The sequence below is a fragment of the Equus quagga genome, chromosome 8, assembly GCF_021613505.1.
Source record: "Equus quagga isolate Etosha38 chromosome 8, UCLA_HA_Equagga_1.0, whole genome shotgun sequence".
In the NCBI taxonomy this organism is placed as follows: domain Eukaryota; kingdom Metazoa; phylum Chordata; class Mammalia; order Perissodactyla; family Equidae; genus Equus; species Equus quagga.
The window spans coordinates 117,885,643-117,912,568 of NC_060274.1; the positions used below are offsets into that span (position 1 = coordinate 117,885,643).

The window sequence follows — 26,926 nt, forward strand, 5'->3', positions numbered from 1 at the left end:
AGAATTCCCAACATTTTATACATGGTCTGGCATATAATAGTTGGTAAATATATCTTTATTGAATTAATCTTCAACTCATGGATTACTAATGGGAAACCTTAATCTAGTTCTTCCTCCAGAGTTAAATGGTAAATGATCTGTTTCAACTTTTTATTCTGGAAAAATAAAAATATTTATCCAAAGTTGGTTGAATCTGTGGGTGTGGAACCCGTGAATACGGTGGGCTGACTGTATTCACTGTACTATGCCATTTTATATAAGGGACTTGAGCATCAGTGAATTTAGGGGCTCCTGGAACTAATCCCCCACGGATACGAAGGGACAACTGTATTTACTGTTTGTCTTATTCTAAACTCTCTATGTGTGGTGATGAATCGGATCCTTACAACACTCCAGTGAGATAGGTCTATTATCTGCATTCTTCAGGTAAGGAAACTTATCTGAAAGCTTAGGTAGCTGACCTGAGCTGTGGCTCCAAAGACTACACTTTTAACCACGGTAGTTTAGTGCCTTCTTAGTTGGCTCAGCTCACGTGCTGATTCTCAGCTATTTATAGTAGCTGTCAGGCACACGTTGCTGAGAGGAATTCTGGGGCAGTGTTTGGGTTCCATGGAAAAATCTGCCTTGATTGATTGATGATGTCTGCCACAGGCCCAGGAATGGGGATTTGGGGTTACTTTTTTTTTTTTTAAACTTTGCTTAATCATTCCTTGGAGAAAAAGATTATCTTTGGGGTTATACATGGCTCTAGCGCTTTTGAAATTAGGGCACGTTGACATGTGAAGTGTTTAAAGGCTGCTTTGTTTCTCTGCTGTAGCAAGAGAATTCTTTAACAGCCTGTTTATAATTTATCTGAGAGAAGCACTGGTAATTAGGCATCTGAGCACTCCTCTGATTCCCTCGTTTCTTCCTTTTCCTGTTGCAAAAACAGAAAGTCAGAAAAATAATCACATTGCATCACGATACCAGTGGGCCATATAAAAAGCCCCATGACGTTGTTTTTCCGATCATTGGTTTCCTCGGCAGCCAGCATTTAAACCATTCCAAATACCCCTCCCGTCCGATAGTTAGAAATGACCGGACGGCTGGTCTCTTTACTAACCTTTCTACATCCCGAACAGTTTTACAACTTGGCTTCAGCTGCAGGGCAGCCCAGCTTTTCAAGGAATTATAGCCTTTTCCCAGAATATCCATTAAACAGAACTTAACACAGTTTTATGGGAGATATAAAGTAATTTTCCCCCATCTCTCCCCACTTTTCAAAGCGCACTTTTATCTTATGTTCAGAACCAGCGTCTGTTTGTTTAGGATAGTTCCATAAGGTGTTCAATATTCACTTTCCCATCCTTTAAAAAGATTTTTTTTCAGCTAAAACAATATACATTTATTGAGACTTCCTGGGATGGCTGTTATCTCCTCTAACTACAAGGCAGGGAACCAAACAGAAAAATCACCGAGGCATCACACAGTCCTGATGCCTCTGGCGGAGGAATGTTCCTCCAGAGGTCAGTTTTCACGAAGCCAACGGGGTTTTGCAGGAAGCCTGTTGAGAGGAAGTCTCATGGCACCAGGGATGAGTGGGGTATTCTCTCCTACCACTGGCTCCTCTGTCTGTATCCGTTTCTTGAGGGAGCTCCTTCTGGCCCTTGATGAGGCCTTCCTCCTGGAAGCTCCAAGGGTCATCAACAGAGAGCCAGGTGTGGCCCAGGGTTGTAATGAGCATCTTGGAGATGGTGGGGCTCCTCACACTTTGCCCACTTGAGGTGGACAGGGCTTTGTTTAGCTATTCCCAAAACGTCCCCCATGAGGTGTGAGAAGGTAACCCTCTGGCAGCCTTCCACCCAAGTGTGCAGGTCAGTCAGGCCCCCACAGAGCTTTCTGAGGGACGCCTGCACCCTCCGCCCCACAGACAGCCTCTCCACTTAAGCTTCTCAGTCCAGAACCTTCTCTGGGAGGGGGCACATCCTGTTGCACCCAGGAAGGAGGGGCATCTCATCTTCATGTTGCCATTGCACCTGCTGGGATGGTGTCTGGTCCATGATCACATGAAATGTCCACTTGTAAGACACGAAGCTTTCACACTCCCTCTGCTATTTGCTGTATCCCATTATCTATGACATTCAAGCTTGGCCCCAGAAAGTCCCCTCCTGCATGTGACCCACAGACCTGCCGTGATCTTGGCACACATAAGCAAACCCATAGCCAAAGGTGCCCCACCCAAACTCATCTTCAAAGCCAGACATCGCCAGATGTTCCTTTTTTGCTGCTGCTTATATTTTTGTTATTGTGAAACCATATATGTGTATAAAACATATATGTACAGTTTAAAAACAATAATAAAGCCAATCTCCATGTACTCATGACCCAGATTAAGAAATATGGCATTAGGAAAGCTTTAGGGTTTGTAGTCCCATGGTTGCTGTAACGAATGATCACAAACCGGGAGCTTCAATCAGCAGAAATTTATTCTTTCGCAGTTCTGGGGGCTAGAAGTCTGAAATCAAGGTGTCTGAAGGTTCTGAAGGAGAGTCTTTGCCTTTTCTAGGTTCTGGTGGCTCCCAGCAATCCTTTGCTTGTAGCTGCATCCCTCAATCTTTGCCTCGATAGTCACATGGCCTTCTTCCCTGTGTGTTTGTACCTCACACCTCCCTCTCCTTTTTCTTATGAAGGCACCACTCACAGATTTAGGGCCCACCCTAATCCAGTCAGTATGACCCCATCTTAACTTGAGTACAACTGCAAAGACCCTATTTCCAAATAAGGTTCACGTTCACAGGTACTGGTGGTTAGCACTTGAATATATCTTTTGGGGGGATACAGCTCAACTCACTACAGAGCCCCAGATGTGTCCCTCGTCAGTCACATCCTCCTCCTCTCCCCAAAGAGGGAATCACTTGGCTGATTTTTACGCTAATCGTTTTCTTATTTTTAAAATGGTTTAACCACTTAAATATGGATACCTAACTAAATATTGTTGAGTTTTGAAAAGCTGGGTATTAAGCACAAACCTAGCTGAATAAGGGAAGGGCGGTATGGCCGCTTCTAGATGAAGGCTCCCAGGATGAGATATTCCAAACAGGGTCTCCAGGTCAGAGGGTTCTCAGAGCCCCTGTGAGGCAGACAGTGGGTACAGAGAGTCCTGGGAAACCCAGGGCTCACCAGGATTAGGGCACTTGTGTGGACAAGAATTTGGGTACCTGGCAGGAAGACGGTTGGGTAAGTGGGCTGTATTTCGGGCTTGTAAGCTGACGTGGTGTGGTTGGGAGCCCCTAAGATGGCCCCAGGGATCCCTCCCTCGTCTTCACCCCCACTTCCAGAGCTGCCTACTGCTGCCTGTTCCTGTACCTTCTGAGGATTCCATTGTTTCTTTGCTTTTCCCACTGGCACTTGTGACCCAGCCTCTCAGGGCTGCCCTTTACTCTCCTCAGGGTCTTCTGTGTTATCTTTGAAATCCCTTTGCTATAGTTTTAGGGGCTTTCCTCAGGAAGAAGCTGCACGTGTTCAGCCCACCATCACCACCTGGACCCTTTCTCTTGGTCTCCCTTTTCTACTGAGCTGTTTTAGGATTCCTTTATTCACTTGCTCACCAACTATTTCCTGAGCTCCTGATGTCTGTGAGGCTGGGCTGTCAGGAACAAGCCAGGCAGCCTTCAGAGAGCTGACACTAGTGGGAGAGACAAAGGACAAAGGTCCTTACAATGCAGCGTTGCTTAAAATATGGCTCCAGGACAACCCATACAAGAATCTCCCTGATGTTTGTCCAACGTGGTGAGCCCTGAACCTCCAGTCCGGCAGGGAAGAGCCAGGGGAAGGAGGTTAATGGGGCCAGGGCTTCGGGGCAGAGGCCCATGGAGGATAAAGCCTTAAGGGGAGGTAGGAGCCATCAGCTGTTTGAAGCTGGTTTCAGCCATGGCTTGGGGAGCCCACCCAGGAGAAGTGTAAAGGGGGGACATGCTGGCCAAGGACTGAGTAGGGAGGATGGCAGGGCCTGTGGGCTGAGCACAGGCAGGGACCCTAAGGGGGAGACTGAGAAGAAGCGGTCACAGAGGTAGGAGGACGGTGTATGCATTGACCGCCATCACAAAGGTTTCAAGAAGTCCAGGCTTTCAAAAGTAGCACAGAAACCAATCCTGTATGAGTCCACTTACATGAGGTATCTAGAGTGGTCAAATTCACAGAAACAGAAACTACACTGGTGGTTACCAGGGGCTAGGGAAGGGCAAAAGTGGAGTGAATGACTATAGAATTTCAGTTTTGCAAGATGAAAAAGTCCTGGAGATTGGCTGCACAACAATGTGAATGTACCTAACACTACTGAACACTTAGAAATGGTTAAAGGGCCAGCCCCGTGACCAAGTGGTTAAGGTCACGTACTCTACTTCAGCAGCCCAGGGTTTTGCTGGTTCAGATCCTGGGCAGGGACATGGCACCGCTCATCAGGCCGTGCTGAGGCGGCGTCCCACATAGCACAACCAGAAGGACCTACAACTAGAATATACAACTAGGTACTGGGGGGCTTTAGGGAGAAGAAGAAGAAGAAAGAGGAGATTGGCAAGAGATGTTGCTCTGGTGCCAATCTTTAAAAAAAAAAAAAGAAATGGTTAAGATTGCAAATTTTGTTATAGATTTTCTTTACCACAACAAAAAATAATTTTTAAAAACATAACACAGAAACCAGAGCCTATTTCTAACCTTCAAATGTCCCTTGATTCTCTGCCCTTTTGTGATCAGGCTGACTCAGTGGACCACTGTTCCCCAAACGGGGACAAAGCTCCTATGCCCGTTCATCGTCTGGAGCATGAGAGGCTTTGCTTCCCCCCACTTATCCGTGAGCACCCCCAAATAGCGCATGTTGGTAGACAGCAATCTAAGTAGATCCTCAAGCCAGGGAGCTTAGCATCCTCCAACCAGATTGCCCCTTCCCCACCCAGTGCGTCTTATGAAGTTCTGCCATGGCCCCAGCTAGACCAAAGCTCCGACCTGTATGGCCACTGCTGAAGCTCGCCAATTGCTAAGACTTCTGCTTTGTCTCCAAAGGTGCCAATGTCTACATTGGGTCCTGTGATCCAGCCTCCAGAAATTCAGATGGACTCTTGCTAAATTTCATCACAAGATGGATCTTACACTTTGTCTCCTCAGCTCTCTGAGTAGACCCAGCTGGGGGGCCTGGTGGGCTATCAGGACAGTGGGGACAGTGACCTGCGAGGCCCAGTGGACACGGGGCCTCGAGATGGTCCAGCTACAGGGTTAACTCTGGAGAGCAGCACAGAAAGGTCTGGAGCTTCATTCAAGGAGTCATAGATACTAATATAGGAAAATAATTAGAGCCAACACTTAGCATCTTCCATGGGCCAGGCATCTTCTAAGCCCTTTATATGAATGAACTCAATGGATTCTTACAGCAAACCTGTGGGGTCAGCACTATTATATGCCCATTTTACAGATGCAGAAACAAAAGCACCGGGAGAGGGTATCTCTTTGCCGCATCTACTGTGAGAATGAAGATGATTCTCGGCAAACCAAACTGTTGACATTCCAGAAAATGTAGACATCACTCGGAAGGGACACACAGGCGTTATGAAGGGCCCCATAGGCACCCTGCAGAGGGACTTCAATCACATCGATGTAGAACTCAGTCTCCTTGGAAAGAAAAAGAAGGGGCTCTGGGTGGACAAATCGTGGGGAAATAGGAAGGAACAGGCTATGGCTTGCACTGTTGCCACATATCGAGTGTTCTGTGGGGCTTCCAATACAAGAGGAGGTCTGTAGGCTCACTTCCCCATCACCACTGTCACTCTGGAGGATGGGTCTCCTGTGGAAATCTGAAATGTCTAGGGTGAGAAACACACCAGCAGTGTTTGAATGAGGCCAGGCATTGCTTGTTCAGTATTTCAAGCCCAGAGACATGAGATAGTTCTCAAAGGAAAAGGCATTGAACTTGTATTGAATTCAGGTTGCTACTTTGATCCCGCAAGCCACAACAGTTAAAAACAAGACTAACAAGACATTTTTGGATGGTATCTCTCCAGAAAAGGAACAGTTCAGCAGGCTGATAGAAAAGATCTGAGAGCTGTCCAGCTACAGAAATAACAAGATGGCAAATCATTCTTAAGACTATTTGAAATATGTTAAAGATGCAATAAAAGACCTCTATTGAAGGAAAAAAGCATAGGAAGGTTAAACTACTTGTTCAAGGTAACATCGTGAGTGAGTGGCAAAGCCACATCCAAACCCCAGCAGGCAGGCTCCCAAAATGGCACTCGACTGCCACGCAGCCGCTCTCCCAGTTGCCGGTCTTCAGGCGGCCCCTCAGTGGGGAAGCCGGAAGAACAGAGCCAGCTGGGGTCAGTCATGGTTCCAGATAATTGATAGTGTGGAGCAGGACTCAGCCAGCCAGTGTGTTGGGTCATGGGGAGCACTCAGACCCCCAGAAGGGCCCAGCCAGAGCTGGGCAGGGGACAGGACAGGCAGCAGTCCCAGCAAAGGGGCACTTGGGCCCCCTTGGCTCTGAGCTGTTGCCCTCTCTCTGGGCTGGGGCCCTGATGTGCTGACCTAGGAGTGCTGTGACACTAGGACTATGACAAGGGCACCCAGGGCTTGCCACGGGGCACCTGGTCCCGAGTCACACAGCAGCAAACATAACAACCTGGGTGACCTGGTTGGAGCAGGCTTCTGGGTACAATGACAAGGCCTCAGGGTTGGTGGAGATCAAGGAGCAAAGGACGAATCTGCAGGAGAGAGCACCAATGGGTTCAGGATGAGGAAGAAAAAGGCCAAGAACCAAGGCAGGTGTGGGGAGAGTCATCGACAAGGGCTGCTTCAAAGGCTCCCACCCATTTAAAAGCTCATAGGCATCTGTGAGCTATTCAGTCCTGAACGTAAGACCTTGCACTCATATACCCTCATGAGTCTCATAAGTGAAGATTCCACAGCTCCCTTCCGACCTCACTTCAGCCATTCCTCACCCTGTCAAGCATGCTCCTGCCACAGGGCCTTTGTACTTGCCATCCTCAGGCCTGTGCTCAAAGGTCACCTTATCAGAGAGAACTTCTCTATAAAGAGCACCTCTCTTTCCTGCTTGCCCACCACTTAATATCCCCTTACTGTGGGACTATGTTTTCCAAAGGTGTGCAGCGATCTCTCCCATCGCACGTGTTCTTTCTCCATACCCTAGAATGTGGGGGGCCCTGCAACTTCTTAACCAACAAAATATGGTAGAAGGGATGCTGCTCCAGTCCCAGGCACAGCCCGTAACTGCCCTGGCAGCCACTGCTTCTTGCTTCCTTGAGCACTTGCTCTTGGAGAGCTCCTTCCAGAACTGAGCTGCAATGCTGAGTAGCCCAGGCCACTTGGAGAGGCTACAGGGAGGTGCACTGGTCCACAGCCCCGCTGAGCTCCCAGGTGGCAGTCAGCATCAAGAGCAGCCAAACAGGTGAGCCACGTCAGACGTTCAACCCAGCCGATCCTTCAGATGACCTGGAGCCTGGCCAACATCTGACTGCACCACGTGCAGCAAGTACCCCTCTGATGGGCCCAGTCCACCAAAGGACGATGAGAGAAATTGTTGTTGTAGGCCGTAAAGTCTCAGGGCGGTTTGTTTTGCAGAAATAGTTATCTGGAACATTTACCCTACCTAATTAATTTTCACAGCACCTATCACACCTGATATCATATCATAAGCCAGGTTTACAGTCTCCTTCTCCCTCTTGGTTGTGTTTACTGCTGTACTTTTACTACTGAGAGCAGTACCAGGCACACAGTAGGCTCTCCATCAATATTCTCTGAAGGGATGGGTCAATCCAAAGACATTTTCCAAAAAATTGTAAAGCAATAGTCAATGTGATTTCATTAGTTCTCAATAGGCCTAAAGCTGGGTCATTTCTGAACATACGCTAGGCATCAGATCTGGTTGTATTTATTCACTCAACAGGTATTTATTGAGGGCCGGCCCCATGGCCTCATGGTTAAGTTCTGCATGCTGTGCTTCTGTGCTCCAGGTTTGGTTCCTGGGCATGGATCTACGCCACTCATTGGAGGCCAAGCTATGGCCTCCACATACAAAATAGAGGAAGATTGGCACAGATGTTAGCTCATGCCGAATAGTCCTCAGCAAAAAAAACAAAGAAAAATACACAAACAAGTATTTATTGAGCTTCTACTATGTTCTAGGCCCTACAGAGAAATCAATGAACAATAGCTAACTCCCTGCCCTCGTTCTAGTGGAGGAGATAGGCAATAAACAAAACAATAAGGAAATTATACAGTTCATCAGATGGGGATAAGTTGTAAAGAAGAAAAATAAAGCAGAGAAGAGGGAGAGAGCATGCTGGGGGCTGGTTGAAATGTTAAATAGGGAAGCCAGATGTCTGCTAGGGCTGTCATAACAAAGTACCACAAACCAGGGCGGGGGGTGGGGGAGGGGGGGGCATAGACAACAGAAATGTATTGTCTTGCAGTTCTGGAAGCGGGAACCCAAATAAGAGAGACAGTTCTTGGCAAGTGTTTTGCATCTTAGAACAACGTAATATGGATTTAATTTAATGAAACAAAAACTCAAAAATAAGATAATAAAGTAACAAAATGAGATGAAAAGGGAGGTTGCAGAGCTAAGGAAATAAATTAAAAACCAAAATATTATGATTACAGATATACTAAATAAATTAGAAAAGAAAATAATAAAATAATCATGGCTAAAAATCAAATTAACAACACAGAGAGACTTAGGATAATAGTGAATGTGGGAAAAGACGAGATTGAAGCAATTAGAAAGAATGTGATAGACATGGAAGTCAAAGATTCTCCAACTTATGCATAATTGACGTTCCTCATGTGCAGATCTCAATAAAAGGAACTTAAAATTATTCAGAGATATAATATAGGAAAATTTCTGACTTGAATGAAAAATCCAATCTGAAGATTGAAAAGATAGGGTATATGCCAGGAAAAATCATTTTAATATAACCAACATTGACATATTCTGTTTAAGATTCTGAGCTTCAAAGATTTAAGGGAATAAATGTCTAGACATACTAGTAGAAGGGAAAAATAAAAACAGATCACTTTTAAAGGAGGGAAAAAAGTCAAGCTGGTCTCAGACTCTCCTTAGAGAAACAGTCGATCCCAGAGGAAACAGAACTCGTCTGAAAAGGTCTGAAGTGGAAAGCATGACCTAAGAATGTTACATCCAACATAAAAACCAACATAAAAACAACAGGCAGACACTCTCAAACATGAAATAATTCATAAATATAGTCACCACGAGCACTTCTTTAAAAAAAAAAAGTATGAATGATGAAATCTAGCCAAGAAAGGAATCAAAATGAAGAACTCTAAAATGGAGAACCCACCTAGAGGAATAGATCGTAGGCATTGAATCCACTTAAATAGAGAACCAGAACCAGAGAACAAATGGTACAAGCAAAGATTGGGGAGTGGGGAAAGGGGAGAAGGAAGGCAGCATAACAGCATTAAACAGTTCATCTCTTATAGTTTGGAGTAAATCAATTCTGTCTAAAACTGAAATGTGATTTCAGAAACTACGATGAATTCAACCTGTAATGATTTTCATAATTCATAATTTTTTTAAGACTTAGAATATTTTAGGAACTAACACCTCTTGTGGTCAAGAAACATTTCTTTTAAGTTCAGTCATTTCTTCAGTTTCACTTTCTTCTGTTAAATTCAAATAAAATTAATAGACTTTAGATTTAAATTAACATATAGAGTAGAGGGCATTAGTTTTCCTAACTCTTCACCCCTCCCTGTGCCCATGCCCTTTCTCTTGTAACTGGAGAGTTCTTCTCACTAGAGGCAGAATATTCTTCCCCACTCCACTGATGTTTGAGTTGGCCATGTGTATCAGTCAGGCTTCAATCAGAACCATACTCACTATGAACGGTAGGACTAGCAAGTTTTTTCAAGTGCCAGATAATAAATATTTTAGGCTTTGGAGGCCATACAGTCTCTGCCACACCTACTCAACTGGGCCATTAAACAGCCATAGATAATATGTAAATGAAAGGTGTGGCCTTGTCCCAATAAAACTTTATTTACTAGAACAGGTGGCGGGCTGGACTTGACCCATCAGCCATAGTTTGCCAACTCCTGAGTTAATATGTAAGGGATTTATAATTGGAGTTAAACTTTACATTTGGGGAAATAAAGGTCCAGGAGGGAAGTTGGAAAATCAAAGCTAAGTCACCAATCAGTCAATCTGAAACCCAACCACATCCACCCACCAAAATGGGACTGCAAAGGGAAGGTTCGTGGAGACATCAATGGGAAGCCAGACCTCTGAATAGCTGCTGCCTCCCTGAGTCTGCTGCCCAAGGACTGGCGGTGGACCTGAGGCCACTATTGGTCAACAGCATCAGCAGCTGGGAAGAAGAGCTAAAAAAGGAATGGAAGAGGCAAGCACATGAAGGAACCCTCCAGCACTTCTGTGTGTCTGTCATTGCATCTGACTATGAAGACCTTCAGAGAGTAATGTCTATTGCTTCATTTCTGCCTTTCACATCTCATACGAATTCCTCTTTTTGGCCAGTTCTACACAGAAGAGGATTCTAGGAAATGCAGTTCCAACGTAGCCTATGTGACATAATACAAACCACCACGGTTCAACCCCTGTCATCCATACATACTTCTCTGAATCACATTCAACCTCCAAATAAAGACAACAGTAAAATCATGCATGCACCTAACACAATCATCCTTTATACAACCAAAACACGCTAACTCTCTCTCCAAAAGAGAATACAAAGTCACATAGTCTCTTTACCCATCTTTGGGTGATGTTCATTCCTTTTCTAGCTCACTTCCTTTGATATACTATAACTTGAATACTAAAATATAAAGTTAACTTATTAGCACCTCTCATTTAGATGGTAGAGGAATGAGAGAGGGAGAAAAAGAAAGAAAAAAATTGGATAATGTATGCACAAATAAATTCATATTGAAGTAAGAAGAAATGCTTATAACTACTATAGTCCTTGTTTGTGTAACTTGTCACATGATGGAGCTGGTACTTAGAACTTCCTTTTCCTCTACCAATTTCATATCCTCTTTGCCCTCAGCAAGAACCTCAGTTTGTTCTTGCCTGATGGGGTGACCCAAACCTTCATTACTGAAGTGTTTGTGACATTAACAATCCTGTCTGAATTGCATTGTAATTTTCCATTCACTTTTATCCCAGGACATAGCAGTACTAAGATGTGACCCTGGGGATCTCCTGTATTCCAGACATACTCCTCCTTACCCACTTTGTGAAGGAGCAGCCAAATTTCCTCTTGATGATCAGGCTCAATCACGCCAGCCAAGACAGTAAACCTTCTTTGCCTGTTGGTCCACTGAACATGAGGAGTCCTAAATAGTCAGGTGGCAGTCTCAACTTCCAGTTTAATGTAAATATTGCTGTGTCCCCTGATGGATGCATTCATCCCTTGGGAACTAAGACTCCTTGACCAGCAGAACCCGAAGTTGTAGAAACAGGAAAGAAAAATTTCACAGGTGTATCATTAAGGGGAATAGTGAGAAGGACCACTCCCCTTTCCATCCCTTGACTCCTGTCCCCATGAATCCTAGATGTGGATGAAATGCATCATATATTGGTCACTGATTTAGAGCATATACTACAGACTAGAGGACACCAGCCAGCCACATAAGTGTGATCACCCAGATGGTAGATGGTACTGTGACTGAATCTTCAAAAGCTCACTCCACTCTTCTATCAGACCAGCTGCCTTGGGGTGATGGGGAAAATGGTAAGACCAGTAAATTTCATGAGCATGAGCCTACTGGTATACTTCATTTGCTGTGAAACGACTTCCCTGGCCAGAAGTAATGCTAGATGGTCTACCTTGATAATGGGTAAGGCATTCTATAAGTCCACACATTGGATACTGTAATATTTACTGATGGAGTATAGTGGGCAGGGAAGGAAAATCCATATCCAGAGTAAGTGTCTATTCCATTGAGAACAAAGCACTTCCCTTTTCATAATGGATGTGGTCCAATGTAATCAACTCGCCACCAGCTAGCTGGTTCGTCCTCTTGAGGAATGGTGTCATAGTAGGGGCTCTCTGTGGGCTCTGCTGTCTGTTGGCAGTTTGGATGTTCAGCAGTGACTGTGGCCAGATCACCCTTGGAGAATGTAAGACTAGGTTGCTGAGCCTGTACATACCTTCTGTTGCTACTGTCATGGTCCCTTTGTGAGCTCATGGAGCAACAACGGGTGGCTTGGGAAAGGAACTGAATGACGTCCACAGAATGAGTGCATCGATCAGGGTTTAATCATTGAAGCAGGTCCATTAGGAGACATATATACTATATCTATAGATATTAATATCTATAGATATATGTCCAGAGTTGGACACTTAGCCATGTCTTGGTTATTGTAAATAATGCTGCAATGAACATGAGGGTGCACATATCTTTTCAAATTAGTGTTTTTGTTTTCTTCAAATAAATATCCAGAAATGGAATTACTAGATCATATGGTAGTTCCATTTTTAATTTTTCAAGGAAACTCATACTATTTTCCATAGTGGTTGCTCCAATTTACACGCCCACCAACAGTGCACAAGGGTTTCCTTTTTGCCACCTCCTTGCCAACACTTGTTATTTCTTGTCTTTTTGGTAATAGGCATTCTAACATGTGTGAGGTACTATCTCATTGTGGTTTTGATTTGGATTTCCCTGATGATTAGTGATGGTGAGCACCTTTTCACGTACCTGTTGGCCATCTGTATACCTTCTTTAGAAAAATGTCTATTCAGATCCTCTACCCATTTTTAATCAAATTATTTGTGTTTTTTGCTATTGATTTGTATGAGTTCTTTATATGTTTTGGATATTAACCTCTTATCAGATATATGATTTGCTAATACTTTTTCCCATTCGGTAGGTTGCCTTTTCATTTTGTTGATGATTTCCTTTGCGGTGCAGAAGCTTTTTAATTTGATATAGTTTGACTTGGTTTTTTTTTCACCCAAAATAATGTTTTTTTCTTGACACAAGTTTGGTGTTTGGGGATCTATATCCTACAGAGTTTTACAAAAAGGAGCTGGGATGTCCATTTCATTTATGTAGCAGTCATGGCTGAAAATCTAGTTTCACCCACACATGTGGATAGAGAGGGAAATGAGGTTCCTAATGCCCTCATCACGCTCTTTAGGGTAATGGCCTCTGGGTCTTCAGTGGCTTCTATGGGGCAGACAGGCCAGGGGCCCTAAGGTGGGCTGCAGGGGCTGGTCACCTGCTGGTCACTTCATTGGAGTGGCACAACTCTAGGCTCTGATCACCATTCAGCAGTCAGAAAACAACTGCAAAGGTGCTGGGAGCAGGAAAATTTCAGACTCACATGAAAGTACAGGCTGGTCTTGGGAGCCACTGCTCTGTTGGTTAATAACCTAGCATGTTAACATCCCTGCACATTGTCTCCTTCACCACATGCAAAGACAGGCCCAGGATACTTTCATCAGATCCCTGGATCTCTCTAAAAGATCCTGAAGATACCAGTCTCTAGGCCCTCTCCACAAATGCAGAACTGCATGCCCTACTCAAGACCAAATGAATCAGAATTTTGCATTTTAATAAGATTCCCAGGTGCTTTGTATACACATTCAAGTTTGAGAAGCACTGGCCTAGAGCCTTCATTTTGTGTGTGTGTGTGTGTTTTAATGAATATTTTTATGGAAGTATAACATACATACAGAAAAGTGGTAGGTCATAGGGTATCATTTGATGAACTATCACAAAGCGAATCCACAGGTGTACCCAGCACCCAGATTAAGAAATAGAACGTTGCCAGCACCCTAGAAGCCCCCTTTCCCACATGCCCTCCATCACTAAAGCCCCCACTCACCAAAGGTAACCAATACTCCAGCTTCTCATAGCAGAGGTTGATTTGGTCCATGTTTCTTCTTCAAATAAATGGAATCATAGTGGATGTATTCTTTTGTGTCTGGCTTCTTCTGCTTAACATTATGTTTGAGAGATTCTAAATCCCTCACTGGGAATCCCAACTTTCACTGTGTACTTACACATCGTGTACTGGTCTCTCTCCAGCTTCCTGCATCTCTCATCTCTAGAAAACTCTAATTATGTTAAATACAGCCCATTTATTCAAATAGATATTTATGGAGCATCTAGACTGTGCCAGGGATTGTATTGGGGGGCTGAACCCCAAAATGTGTTGCCAAACTGAGACTTCTGTTTCAATGAGGCATCTTGCCTGAGTCGTTTTCAGGGATGTGGAAGATTCACACTGGTCTGTGAATTCAGACTTCAAAAGGAATTTATTACCTTCCCTAAAAAAATCCCAAACTGCAGGTTAGCGCACAGCCACCAAGTAGAGCAGGACTTCTCACTTACGTCTTTTGAACACATCATAAAATCCAGGTCCAGTGAGTTTCTGGTTCCATTATTTCTACTTTTCTCCAAATGTTATTTGATTAAAGATTGGGATTCTCTCAGCTAAAAGTTACAAATCTCTCAAAAACTTCTTGACACTTGTGCTTCTCAGGGCCTTCAGAAATAAATTACGCACAGATACAGGCCACGGGTTTCCCTGCGGACACCTCTGGTACTGAACGCCTCCTGTTGAATTAGCCCAGCATCAGCATTGCTATGAGACCTACGGTCGGTCATCTGCTTTCTGAGCCTCAATTTTCTCATTTACAAACAGAGGGCCATGTACTACATCAGAGCTTTTTAACCTGGAATCCATGGATCCACTAGGGAATCCATTAATCCCTGGAAATTACATGGAAGATTGTGAATGGGTGTGTTTTCAAGGAGAAGGGAGCCCAGAGTACAATGACCTCCCGAACATTGAACACCATTGAGATAGGGGCTCCCCAAGAACGTTTTTAGCACTTAACCTTCTGCGATCATGTGGCTCCTTGTGTCAGAAGGGGAGGGCTTGATTTTGGCTAAGTGTCTGGCTTCAGCTGAATCTTGAAAAGATGGCCTTGCCTTTTCCTTCTGTAGATTTTTCTGCTCTAACAGAAAGGATACTGTAAAATTTCAGTGCCGCACAATAGCATCTCTCTCTGATCTCTACACGTGACACAACATCAAGGGTCATTTCATTTAAAACAGCATGGCCCTGGATTGAGTCCCACAGTTTTAATATGACCTCAGTCTGGGTCCTATTGTATTTAGCTGGCTTGTTTTCTTAATGCTGTATCTATTGTAACCCTCAGAACTCACGGGCAGGTCTGATTCTCATAACCAAAAAGATATGAACATCCCAATATATTCTGAACAGTTCAACAGTCCAATTTTCTCCACCCAGAAAAAGGGCTCTGCAGCAGCCTCACGTGAAGAAACGCACCCAGGTTTGCCTGACCAGGCTGGGGTGCTAGCCTGTCACCGGAGCAAAGGAGTAAACAGAACCCTTTATACCTTTCTAAGGCCAGAGCTCGGTATTTCACACACAATAATATTAGGTTACACATTCCCTCTGTGTGGCTGGTTCCCCTGGCAGCGCCCTAGCAACAATTTGAGCCAAAGTTTTCATTACAAACCGCCTCGGTCAGTACAAGGAACATTCTTGTATTCTTTACACAGAGCAGGACATGCTGGACGTGTAAACAGTGTTCTTAATAATTATATTGGTTTCACTGCAGATGAAAGAGGTGGTTCCAGAATTCCTCCTCTTCCTACAAACATCCTTTTCTGCTCTTACTTAGCTAAAGAAGTAGAGCCACATCTTCAGCCTTGCTACTCCAAGTGTGGGCCACGGACCAGCAGCATCAGCGTCACCTGGGAGCTTGTTAGAAACATAAAAATCTCGGCCCTACCCTAGACCCACTGGACCAGAATCTGCATTTGAACCAGCTCTCCAGGTGATCCCTAATCATAGGTGCACTAACATTTGAGAAGCACTTCGTAGGAATCACCCAAAACTTCAATAGCAGCTATGCCCACTTATGTCTGTGACCTTCAAGCAAATTAATGATCCATAAATGTGAGCTTCCTTCCTTCTCTTAAAACCCAGAGGACCACCAGCGATGCTTTGAGGAAGGGAGGGGAGGAGGAACAAGCCCAGAAGAGGAGAAACTTGGAGGGAGAGGCAGGGAGGAATGAAGGAGGAGAAAGAGGGAACACAAAGAGAGAAGGGGCAAGGGGGGCGGCCGGCAGACTGAGGGCCCAGGGTCTCTGTGCTCCCTCCACCGGGCTCCACACCAGAGGCACGTGGATTCCACCTTCATCATTCTCTCCTGTCATATGCTGCCTCTCATATTTACCTAGTTTTAAGGGATTCATTTTTAAATTCCAATTACTTTTGAAAAGAAAGTTCCTATCTTGGGTTTTATGTGCTTGTTATATTTTTTTCTAATACACATTAAAATAGATTCATGGCTATTAACAGTTTGTTAAATGTTGTTTGTGACCCCTCCAGATGATCCCTGGGGGTGTGGGACGTACCTGGACACTTGCCATGGAGGAATGACTGTGCAAGTGGTGCAGGAGGACCCTGAGAGCTGGCACAAAATATGCAAGACTGGTAGTATTTTCTCATCATGTTGTGGACACAAGAGTGCAGCAGGACAGTTGTTATTTAGGCTGAAGCAGTCCACGGCAGACCAAACTCTTGCAGGGCCACGCATCTAGAACCTGCTGAATTGTTAAGGGCGCTGGGGAGAACTTATTCACAGATAAAGACCACGAGTAACAAGCAAGCGCTCACTCAGTACTCCGGGTACCTTAGGGACGTTAAGTTTATGAAACTCCCCCAGTCTGTGCTGAGAGCATGGATCTGACACAAGAAAGAAGCCCTCATCTGGATGGTACTTGGACTGAAGGAGGCTGGGGAGTTCTCCACCAAGTTATCACAACAACTTTCCTCGCTCTGTCTCCACCGAGTTTTTAAGCAGTTTATAGTGCTCACTCTTCCCTATGCTTTTAAGAAAAGGGAGATGCAAAACCAGTCAAGGAGATTAGAGTATGACACACTGAGGTGCTACGTTTTAAAAGAAACATGGAGAAACCAAAAATTGCAAAGGAAAACAGAAAATAACCAAGAGGTCAGAAACACACGCTAGAAAAGAAGGTAGCAATTATGTGAATGTGCCAGTTGGCAGCAGTCCTTAGGAATTTACCAGCTATACGTCCACTGGAAGGTGACAGTGCCTTTTCCATCTCCACTGAGAACACGACATAAAGGGAACAGACTCAAATCACAGCCACAGCATAAAAAGACTCTGACCTGCTGAGGCTGTCAGACTCAGATCCCAGCTAACAAAGGAAATACCATGCTCGCCTCGGAAGACCTTTTTAACGGATAGCTTTAGAAAAATCACCCTGGCTGTATTGTGGGTTAGGCGCAGCTCTGACTGGATGTCAGGGGTGAATCTGTGGATCCTTTCAATCCAGTTCTAAAAAGCTCCTAGGACCTCAGTTCCAGTTCTTTCTAGTAGTACAATTAATTCTATCGCATTGAATATTGCTTGTGATAAGTGAATCATCAATGGACTCTGAGCCTTTCTGTTATTCACGTTTCTGTGCTTTCGAGAAAAGGGATCTTCTTACAGAGCTCTCTGTAAACAGATGTTCTACAAATTGTATACAGTATATTAACTGCATGGTAGAAAGAGGGAAGGACGAGCTTTACTATAAAACTGAACATCTTTTGTAAATCTGGATTTTGAAAAGCAAGATGGAAGAGTCCACCCAAGGTAAAAGGATGAATTACTCTCACACACAGGACCGACGATCAGGGCCGTTGGCAGGGACCCCATGCACGTGAAGCTGTTAGCACATGAGCATGTGAGGTTAGTGCCTCGCCCTTAGGAGGCAGGCAGTACATAGATGCTCTTGAAATATCACTATTGGCCTTGTTTGGATACCGCTCTTCTCCTAACCTCCACTTACACGCAGGGCCAGGGGTACCAAGGATCAATATTTCATCTCGTGCTCCCCAGTCTTCTGAATCTCTGTCCAGGAACTGCCAGTGGTTCAAACCCAAGCTCCCCAGACCGGCACTCAAGTTCCCTCTTCCCTCCTCTCCCTGCACTTGGGTCAAGCCAGCCTCCTGCCTCTCCTTGGCAAAACATCGGTTCCTTCCTGCCCAGCCTTTCCCGCTCTCCTGAAAGCAATGAGATGAAAACACACGGGCTGAAAATCACTGCCATCGACTGGAGCTGAAATACAGGTTAAAGCTGGCTGTGGAGGAAGTGCGTGAGTCCAAGCCCTGCCCCCCTCCCACCTCTGCCCCCGCCACATCCTCCAGAAAGGAGCCAACGGTCCATGGCTCACACGGTTCATGAAGTATGGAAGAGCTTGCACTTCCTCCACGAAACTCGTCAAGCGATTATCTGAAAGTACATGGCAACTATCAGATATCTGGTTTACTAGAACAAAATTGTATATTTTTATAGTACCATTTAACATAGAGGTCTGATTTTATTGCTTTTGGTCAAAGGCCAGAGTAAGATTACAGAGCAAGGAAGAGCACAATGTAATCCTGAGTTAAAGAGTCAGAGTGAATAACATTTCAGAGGAAGTTTCAGAGTAGGAATGATTTCTGGGTCAACTCAACTGTAGAGTCTAAAATAACTTCAGCAGCCAGCTCGAAAGATAAACTCTAAAAGTAATGTGTGTCTGTGTCAAAGAGGAAGAAACTGACCTTTTCTGAAACATATCTCAAGTGAATACTGGTTAGAATTATCCCCAAGAACTTTCTGGTAAAGGGAGTTGACAGACTGGAAAAGTCTAGACGTGTCATTCATCAGTTAAGGCTGCCGAGTGGGAAATGGATCCCAGAAAAGGCCTGTCTCGGTTTGGAAAAGATAAAGTCAGCCAGGGAGTGATGCATTTTGGTTAAGTCTAGTCATCGCAAACACGGTGTCCACCGCAGCCTGCCTATTGGACAGCTCGAGATTCAGCCATAGAGAAGTGTGTTGCTAAGAACCTGTCTTATTTTTCTGCTTATTCTGCCTTGTGCCCTTGTGTGGGCTGAATTGTGTCCCCCTAAAAGATATGTTGGCGTCTTTACTCCTGCTACCTGTGAATGTGACCTTATTCGGAAATAAGGTCTTTGCAGATGTAATCAAGTTAAAGTGAGGGCATACTCAGTTAGGGTGGGCCCTAGTACAAAATGAGCAGTGTCCTCATAAGAAAAGAGAGTCAGGGACAGACACACGCACAGAGGGAAGACAATGTGAAGAGACAGGGAGAAGGCCATGTGACAATGGAGACAGAGATTCAAGCGGTGTGTCTACAAGCCAGGAGCTCCAAGGATTGCCGGCACCACCAGAAGCTGGAAGAGGCAGGAAGGATCCTCTCCAAGAGGCTTCAGAGAGAGCCTGGCTCTGCCGACACCTTGATTTTTGACTTTCAGCCTCCAGAACTGTGAAAGGATAAATTTCTTTTGTTTTAAGCCCCTCAGTCGGTGGTACTTTGTACAGAGCCCTAGAAAACTAATACATCCCCCAAAGTGCTTTGGCCTCTCATTCTTCCTTGTCCACACAGATACACGTGTCTACGGACAACCACTGAGTCCACAGTCACAGCCCCCCACACGGAGCTCCCCAAATAGGCAGACATATTTTGTGTATAACTGCTGAAGGCGCTTTAGTTGTCTTTTTTTCTTAACTTTTATTATGGAAAATCTTTTTCACATTCACAAAAATAGATCAGTACAGTGAACTCCCATGTGCCCACCCTCTGGCTTCAACGATCATCAGCATGTTGCCCATTTATTCATCTACCCCCACCCAAGTTTATTTTGCATGGAGGGGTGCCTGGGGCATCTTTAGCAAACTCAACACATCATTCTGGGTCATCTGTAAATGCTTCAGTCTCAACTACTTCAGACACATTTTTTTTTGGTCACCTTTGAGCACTGTGTACTATTTTATTAGTTTTGTAAAAGGAATGAATAGCATTTTATGTCTGGGTCCTCTGTTTCTTTTTTTTTTAACAGCTCAGTGGTTTTTAATATGTTCACAGAGTTGTGCAACCATCACTACAATTCAATTTTAGAACATTTTCATCACCCCAGAGAGAAATCCTGTACCCGCCAGCAGTCACTTCCCATTCCCGTCCTCCCCCTCAGCCCCAGACAACCACTCAACCTATTTTCTATCCCAATAGAGTTGCCTGCTGTGAACATTTCATGTAAATGGAATCATCATACAATATGTAGTCTCTTGTGTCTGACTTCTTTCACTCAGCATAATGTTTACAAGATGCATCTATGTTATACTATATATCAATACTTGTTTCCTTTTTATGGCTGAATAATATTCCATTGCATATATACTGCATTTTGTTACACATTCATTAGTTGATGGAAATTTGGGTTGCTTCTAATTTTTGGCTATTATAAATAATGCTGCAATGAACACTTGTGCACAAGTTTTTATGTGGACACATATTTTTCAATTCTCTTGTGTACATATCTACAAGTGCAATTGCTGGATGATATGTTAACTCGAAGTTTAATATTTTGAGGAACTGCCAAACTGTTTTCCAAAGTGGCTACACCATTTACAATGCCACCAACAATGTATGAGGGTTCTAATTTTTCCATAAATTCTCAAACACTTGTTACTGTCATTTTATTATTATTATTGCCATCCTAGTGGGTATGAAGTGGTATCTCATTGTGGTTTTGATTTGCATTTCTCTAATAACTAATGACATTGAGCTTTGTCATGTAACTAATGATGTTGAGTCTTTTAATGTGCTTGGTATAACTTCTTGGGAGAAATATCTCTTCAGCTTCTTTGTCTATTTTTTAATTTGGTTGCCTTCCTACTGTTGAGTTGTAAGAGCTCTCTATATATTCTGGATGCAATTTCCTTATCAGATATATGATTTACAAATATTTTTTCCCATTGGGTGAGCTGTGTCATTTTCTTGGTGGTGTCCTTTGAAACAGAAGTTTTCATTTGATGAAGTCCAATATATTTTTTCTTTCGTTGCTTGTGCTTTTGGTGGATATCTAAGAAACTGTTGCCTGACTCAACGTCACAAAGATTTACTCCTACGTTTTCTTCTAACAGTTTTATAGTTTTGTCTCTTACATTTAGGCGATGATCCATTTTGAGTTTTTAATATGATGTGAGGTAGGGGTCCAAATTTATTCTTTTGCATGTGGATTCAGACAGTACATTTTAATTCTAATTCTTATTAAGTTCTTCTGTGATATTGTACCTCAGTTTTCCATAAATCATCTTTTAGATGATTTTCATCAGACTACAGCCTAGAGTGATAAAAAAGAAAAACCTAAAGAAGAAATATTTTAAATGAGGAAGTGGTTAGTCCTTTCCTCATTGCCTGTAATCTGTCATTCATTTCCCCAAATTTAGACTTTTCCCCCTTTTCTTAGAACATTCCACAGTGCAGTCTAGCACTTAGTTGACTCCGTCAGTCGTAACTGTACAAAATAGTTCTGCCCTAAACCTTAGCTATGGAATTTCAAAATTCAGTGTAACTAAGACTTTGGGTACCAAAAATGTGCCAATCCATCTTGGCAAATCAGAGATGAAAAGATAGGTACTTTGCCCTCCGACAATGACAGCCTGGATGGGAGAGGAATGGCATGTACACAATAATGTGGGCTGAGCACAAACACAAGAGTGAACGAGTGACTGTATGGGACGGCTAGAAGAGCCAACAAAGGGAGGGGCTCAGAGCAAAGGCTTAGAACTCAGCCCGGGCAGGGAATGCCCGTGGCAGATGCCAGCCGGGCGAGAACCTTGTTGACCTGGAGACCAGATACCCCACCTACAGGGAGTGGTCCCCACTCATCCCCAGCATTATCATATCCCTACAGAGAGGAGGACCCAAGAGTGCCAGACTTCTAATGTTTTTCAAGAGAAGTTGAAAAATATCTAATTTTTATGTGTAATCCTTCCTTTTGAAAGTTGTTAAGTAACTTGAATTTTAAAAACTCTACAGTAGGTTCTTCAAAAAACTAAACATAGAATTACCATACGACCCAGCAAGTCTACTCCTACGTATAGACCCAAAAGAACTGAAAACAAGGACTCAGACAGATATTTGAATGCCGACGTTCACTGCAGCATTATTCATAATAGCCAATAGGTGGAAACAATCCGAGTATCCATCAACAGATGAATGTAGAAACAAAATGTGGTATACCCACACCATGGAATATTATTCAGCCATAAAAAGGAATGAAGTATTAATATATGCTACAACATGGTTGAACCTTGAAACCATTATGCTAAATGAAATAAACCAGACACAAAAGAACAAATATTATATGATTCTACTAATATGAAATATCTAGAAGAGGCAAATTCATAGACACAAAGTAGGTAAGAGGTTACCAGGGGCTGGGGAGTTATTGCTTAATGGTTAGAGAGTTCCTGTTTGGGGTGATGAAAACATTTTAGAAATAGATAATGGTGATAGTTGCACAACACTGTGAATGTAATTAATGCCACTGAATTGTACACTTAAAAATGGTTAAAATGGCAAATTTTATATTTTACCTATCTTACCACCACACACACAAAAAAACAACTCATGTCAGGGGTTACTATGTGAGTAGTGGACCACTAGTTTGAGACCTTGGGTTCAGAGTGACTAACCCTGGACACCTCATGTACACTGAGCAAGGACTCAGCAATAATGTAAAGCTCTACACTAGACACTGGAGTAGGGACCAAGGGGGTAGATAAAATTAAAAATATATATTCCTTATACTCAAGGAGATTAAAGGCTAGAAACAGACTTCACAGTAGTAATGCAGCAGTGCTTTCAGGAAGTTCCAAAAATGTGCTTCAAGAGATTCAGAAAGGAGACCACTCTTGGTTGTAGGGATCACTAAAAGATTCCTGAAGATGACGGAACTTGAGCTGAGTGTTGAAGGACAGGTAAGAAGGCAAGGCTGCTCCAGAAGAAACAGCATGAGTCAAGGCCTAGAGGAAGAACAAGAAGGGGTATATTTTCGTATGGAGTCCAGTTTGGCTGAAGAGGAATCCAAATGGAGAGTTGGCTGGCAAGGTAGGAGGGACACAGACCAGGGTGCCATAATTGCCAAATTAAGGATGTTCCAGTTCATTCTGAGCAGAAGAATGAAGTTCTCAAAGTTGTCCCTGAGATTGATTAGCTGGGCATTGGTGCATCAAATGGATTGGAAAGAGAAGAGAGAGGCTCCTGAACAGCTGGGTGAGAGGCAAGATAGGTTTGGACCTGAGCAGTGGCCATGGGATGGGAATGCTGGGGCTGGAGGCGTTCTTGTGGAGAAGTAATAGACAGACGCTGATGGCTGTGAGGGGAGAGGGAGGGTCAGAATGGGGCAGAGGGTGGTGGCTACAGTATTTAGGGTGTAGATGATTTTCAATTCTTTGAGCAATGAAGAGAAAGAGAGAGGGTTTTATTTTGAGGGGAAAGAGGTTTTGGCATCATTTTGATTCATGGTTTTTGTCTGTTTTTTAGGTTAGGAGAGCCTGAGGGAGGAGAAAGAATGAGTCGCATGGGAGAAACTGGGGATTGGAGAGAGAAAGAAGAGTGAACTGACGGAGCAGAAGAACATACAAGAGGGAGCAGAGTGGAGAGACGCGGCAAACGGTTAGGATAATGCAGACAGAAGTGAAGGGAAGAAGGGTGGAGAAAGTAAAGAGACAATTTTTTAGTTGAGAGGAAGGAAGATGGCCTCGTAGTTAAGAAACGAAGTCATTTGCTTCAAGAGAGGTACCAGGAGTGGCTCTGATGGCTCCACAATGGCACATCTACTGCAGAACGTGACGTAGGGAGCCAACAGAGGAAGAATTAAATGACTGTTGAGTGTCACTGGAGCCCAGATGAGACTGGAAAGCACATACATATAGCAAACCCACCCTGAGACGCAGCCATCAATGCTGGCACTAGAACGGGGGAGAGAACAAAAAGCTTACACATGGGGGGTGGTTTCTAAGCATGCTTAGGATTAGTGCAGTAAAACTTCAAGTAGTGAGGCATTCTTGGATCAGAGAAAGCATTTCTTTGAAATGGTCAATCATGGGGTTTTCTGAGCTTTGCAGGGAAACGAGAAGGCAGCCTTGGAGTGTCTGGGAGAATGAGAGATCTAAGGCCTGAAGGTCACGATGAGTGGAGGTGGGAAGGACAGAGAGAAAGGGGTTGTGGTCTCAAGACATTTTGAAAATAGATGTAACCCTTGGACTAAATATGATGAGATGTGGTGGCACTGGTGTTCGTGATGAGAAGGACTTTCAAGCCTGTGTCTGGGCTCAGCTGGAGCAAGGGCCCTGGCCATCAATTAGTGATGTCTGTCACAGGCAAAGGAAAGGAGAGGAGAATCACAATCATAGCCTGTCAATCCTGAGAAACGTGGTCGGAGAGGTTTTGAGCTGAAAAGGCGGGAGGAGGAACAGTCCCAGGTGATGATGAAGTCCAGTCAGCCTCGCTGTCCTGCAGATAGAGGCACCGTGGTGAAGGAGGGCCAGAAAACTGAAAGGGTGGGATGTTTGGAGGGTCAGTAACATGGACGTTCTATTCCTTGGCAGTGATGGCAATAAAGAGGGTGGGACACTTAGTCCAGCACTAAACTCACTATGGGAAGAGAGAGAGCTTTCTTGAAGTCATAGATGGATGTGACGATGATAGGTGCTATAATCAGAATTCGGGACCGACGAGAGAAGAGGTGGTTGAGTAATGGTGATGGAATATGCATTTGTTTCCAACCCTAAACTCTAAGTCCTCAAGGGCGGGACCTCGGCCTTCTCTTTGTATCTTCAGACCTAGCAGGGAACACAACACACAGAGGGCGCAATAGTTATGTGTGGAATGAAGGGAAGCTTCTCTAAGGAGCAAGGTGTATACTAGTGCCCTCTCCTGCCCCACAAGACAGAGAGCTGACAAGAAAAGGAGCCAATTTCAGGGCAAGGGGCACAGTCAGGTGATGCTGACAGGACTGAGTCTGGGGAGGTGTGGGCAGAGCCAAAGGAGTTGAGTCTTGAGGGGCTGCAGAGGGGAGCCTGCTCCTAGGACTTAGCATAAATTCCTGACACCAGACGCATCGCTCTAGGGAAGAGCTTGTGGTTAATTCAGGAAACCCATTCCCATTTTAATAAAACAACTCAGAGCACAGGGCCTTCTGGGGGCGGACCGGTCTCATCTCTCATGTGAAAGAGGTTTCCTGGAAAAAAGAGCAGTGTGATAGAAATCAAACACAGATCAGAGATGTAACCCCAACTGTGCTAACCAAGTCTGTGTCCTTTGGAATAAATGCTGAATGACCTCGTTCATTCATTCACTGTGCCTCAGTCTCCTCACTTTATGATGGGCCTAAATCTCTGTCCTGCCCATTTCATGGGATTGCTCTGACGATAAACATGAAAGTTACTTGAAAATATTTCCCATTTGAGCCCCCCTAATTTATCCCATTGCAATGAATTTTAGATTACTCCCCGTGGTGCTTTAAAATGTTGTGTAACGTGTCTGAAAAAGTGGGTTGTCCACTGGGGCTTGGAATCAGCCATGATCCACAGACTTGCTCATAACTATTACAAGTGTTGACCCCGGTACAAAAGCAAAGTATTATTCACACCCAACCTCCTCCTGTTTCCTATCCTCACACAGGGTGTAATCTACACAGCTCCCAGGGCTTCATCTTTTCTAGCTCTTTTTGGAAATAAACGTATTTGGATGTTTTGTTACTAAAGCTGCATTCTCCTCAGAGCATGTTTGCTGTGCAGCCACAAGGCAGGGAAGATAGGCAACCTCTAAAGCAGTAAATTATCCTTCTCACCCAGACAGTGCTATGTCACTCTAGACAAGTCATCGATTCTAGCTGTGCCTGATTTTTATGAAATATCCTGGAACAACTCTGGTGACAAACACACACAGGGCCGGAAGACAAGGAGCTCCCACTGTGAGGGAGGAACAAGGACACATCAGTTTTAACTTGAGTGGATCCAAGAAAATCAGCCTTGTGAAAGTGGCAAAAGAGGAAAAAATGATTTGCTATAAAAGTAAAGTGGGACACCCAGCAAGAGCTGTGCATTGATGAGAGATGAGAAGCTTAGCAAAAGGAGACCGTGAGACCAGAGGAAGAAAGATCCATTTTTAAGCATAATATGGTATTAGGATGCTTTTCAAACTGCTGATTCGGCTGCAGGTCAAAGGGGGACAAATGTGGTGAACTCTGGGACTGGATCCAAACTAGGGGGTTAGTGTTAAGAACACTGGGATGTCCTGTCCATTAGGGCAAGTGATAGGGGAGGACCAAGCAAGAGACACGGACGCACCGGGTTGAAAAACTATCCTGAGAAGTAAAAATCCAACAGCTGTGATTTCATAAATAAACATAATTCTTGCTGAGCAAGGAAGGAGAGAGAGAAAATAAAGAGAAAAGAGTGCGACAAAGAAAGAGAACAGAATGCCACTCTCAGAGAGTCAAAAGATAACAACGAGGGCTATTGTCAAGACTGACGTGGGAGCACTGCTCAGCTCAATGAGGGCTGAGTAGGCCCCAAATTTAGACAAGTCCCTAAAACCACTGCTGTCTTCCAAATATTAGGATTCCCCTTCTTCTCCAAATTTCCCGAGGGCTTAGTGCAGACGGGAGACAGAAGCCCTTCAAGAAGGAACGCAGGAGGGCAGGCACCCTCCTCACAGGCACAGCCTCCTGCATCGTCGGCACCCCCCTGCTCCCAGCCCAGCAAGCATGGGGAGGGCACGGAATTTAAGTCAGAGGAGGAAGCTGCGGGAGGCCTGACTCACCCTGTCCTGCCCACTCAGATCACGGGTGGGCAGGCCTGCGCATGATGAGTCACTGGGAGCTGCAAGCGCTATTCTGAGCTCTGCCAAGGACACGGATGCTCTTGTTGGCACCCTGGCACCCTTCACAGCTTCTCTCCTTCCTCTTCTGGCTGCCAGGAGACAAGGGCTGTAGGAACTGAGTATTTGAGCTATTTTAGCCCAAGACAGAAACGATCTAATT

General features: G+C 44.3%; 1 pseudogene; it reads left to right on the forward strand.

Annotated features, from left to right (window-relative positions):
• The first annotated feature begins 5,520 nt into the window (after positions 1 to 5,520).
• LOC124243345 (60S ribosomal protein L9-like) lies at positions 5,521 to 6,090 on the forward strand (annotated as a pseudogene).
• The last annotated feature ends 20,836 nt before the right edge of the window (positions 6,091 to 26,926 follow it).